The 2,419-nt window shown below is 41.1% G+C and overlaps 1 pseudogene; it reads left to right on the top strand.

Moving 5' to 3' along the window:
• The first annotated feature begins 474 nt into the window (after window positions 1–474).
• Window positions 475–2,085, top strand: LOC102119999 (L-lactate dehydrogenase A chain-like; annotated as a pseudogene).
• The last annotated feature ends 334 nt before the right edge of the window (window positions 2,086–2,419 follow it).

Here is a 2,419-nt window from a genome sequence, read left to right as displayed (position 1 = left end):
AAGAAAAGAAAAAGGAAGAAAGAGGGAGAGGGAGAGGAAGAAAAGGAAAAGGAACAAAGAAAGAAGAAAAAGGAAAAGAACACAGTAAGCAAAAATATAGGTAGATACAATAGATCTTCCTTATCCTCTTGAGCCTTCTGAATTATGTTGACAGTTGGAGCAAAAATTGTAATAATGTTTAATATGGTCTTGAATGTATGTAGAGAAAATATTTAAGATAATTTTGTTATAAATAGGGAAGGGAAAGGGACATAAAAAGAGGTAAGCCTCCTACACTTCATGTGAAACTTGTAAAATGATGACACTAACAGACATTTGTGTGTGTGATAAGATGTATGTGTGTGTTGGGGTGAGTGGGTATGAGGTAATACCTAAAGCAACTACTAAGACTCAAAACATTATAGACTAATAGACTCAAAACACTATTGGAAAATCAAAGTGAAATTTTACAAAATGTTCAAGCAGCCTGCATTTTGAATAGGAAAAAGGGAAAAGAAAATTGAGAAATAAAAGTTAGAGAGAAAATACAGCAAAATATATAATGGCAGACTTAAACTTTAATGTATCAATAATCATATTAAATGCAAATAATATGGTTTAAAATAAATGGTTAAGAATAAAAGGATGGAGGTGCTGGAGCTGTTGCCACCAAGTCCGGATCTCATTGCCGTATGCCCCCAGTGCTTGCCTGACATGCATTCCCAATTCCTTTTGGTTCCAAGTCCAGTGTTGCAACTCTCAAGGATCAGCTGATTCATAATCTTCTAAAACAACAACAGACCCCCCCCATTAAGATTACATTTGTTGGGGTTAGTGCTGTTGGCATGGTCTGTGCCATCAGTATCTTAATGAAGGACTTGGCAGATGAACTTGCTCTTGTTGATGTCATGGAAGACAAATTGAAGGGAGAGATGACGGATCTCCAACATGGCAGCCTTTTCCTTAGAACGCCAAAGATTATCTCTGGCAAAGACCATAATGTAACTGCAAACTCCAAGCTGGTCATTATCACATCTGGGGCACGTCAGCAAGAGGGAGAAAGCCATCTTAATTTGGACCAGCATAACATGAACATCTTTAAATTCATCATTCCTAATGTTGTAAAATACAGCCCGAACTGCAAGTTGCTTATTGTTTCAAATCCAGTGGGTATCTTGACCTATGTGGCTTGGAAGATAAGTGGCTTTCCCAAAAACCGTGTTATTGGAAGTGGTTGCAATCTGGATTCAGCCCAATTCCGTTACCTGATGGGGGAAAGCTGGGAGTTCACCCATTAAGCCGCCATGGGCGGGTCCTTGGGGAACATGGAGATTCCAGTGTGCCTTTATGGAATGGAGTGAATGTTGCTGGTGTCTCCCTGAAGACTCTACACGCACATTGAGGGACTGATACAGATAAGGAACAGTGGAAAGAGGTTCACAAGCAGGTGGTTCAAAGTCCTTACAAGGTGATCAAACTGAAAGGCTACACATCCTGGGCCACTGGACTCTCTGTGGCAGATTTGGCAGAGAGTATAATGAAGAATCTCAGGCGGGTACACCCAATTTCCACCATGATTAAGGGTTTCTATGGAATAAAGGATGATGTCTTCCTTAGTGTTGCTTGCATCTTGGTACAGAATGCAATCTCAGACCTTGTGAAGGTGACTCTGACTCCTAAGGAAGAGGCCCGTTTGAAAAAGAGTACAGATACACTTTGGGGGATCCAAAAAGTTGCAGTATTTTTTTAAATTTTTTTATTATTTTTTTTTTGAGATGGAGTTTCACTCTTGTTGCCCAGGCTGGAGTGCAATGGCACAATCTTGGCTCACTGCAACCTCTACCTCCCAGGTTCAAGCAATTCTCCTGCCTCAGCCTCCCGAGTAGCTGGGATTACAGGTACCCACCACCACACTCAGCTAATTTTTTGTATTTTTAGTAGAGAAGGGGTTTCACCATGTTGACCAGGCTGGTCTTGAACTCCTGACCTCAGATGATTCACCCACCTCAGCCTTCCAAAGTGCTGGGATTACAGGCGTGAGCCACCGCTCCCAGCCAGAGCTGCAATTTTAAAGTCTTCTGATATCATCCATTTCACTGTTTAGGCTACAACAGGATTTTAGTTGGAGGTTGTGCATGTTGTCCTTTTTTCTGGTCTGTGATTACAACAGTAATATTAAGATGGACTGGGAAAAACATCAATTCCTAAAGTTAGAAATAGAAATGGTTTATAAAATCCTACAGCTATATCCTAATGCTGGATGTCACTAATCCTGCGTAGTCCTAAACTGGTTAGTCTGAAATAGTTCTACTACCTCTGAGGCACCACTGCCAATGCTGCACATGCTGCAGTTGCCCTTTGAGCCAGATGGAGGTTTACCGTGTGTTATATAACTTCCTGGCTCCCTCACTGAACAATGCCTAGTCCAACATTTTTTCCC

This window comes from Macaca fascicularis, chromosome 13 (assembly GCF_037993035.2).
Source record: "Macaca fascicularis isolate 582-1 chromosome 13, T2T-MFA8v1.1".
In the NCBI taxonomy this organism is placed as follows: domain Eukaryota; kingdom Metazoa; phylum Chordata; class Mammalia; order Primates; family Cercopithecidae; genus Macaca; species Macaca fascicularis.
The sequence above is the reverse complement of the archived record's forward strand: the minus strand, read 5'-3'. Positions and strand labels throughout refer to the sequence as shown.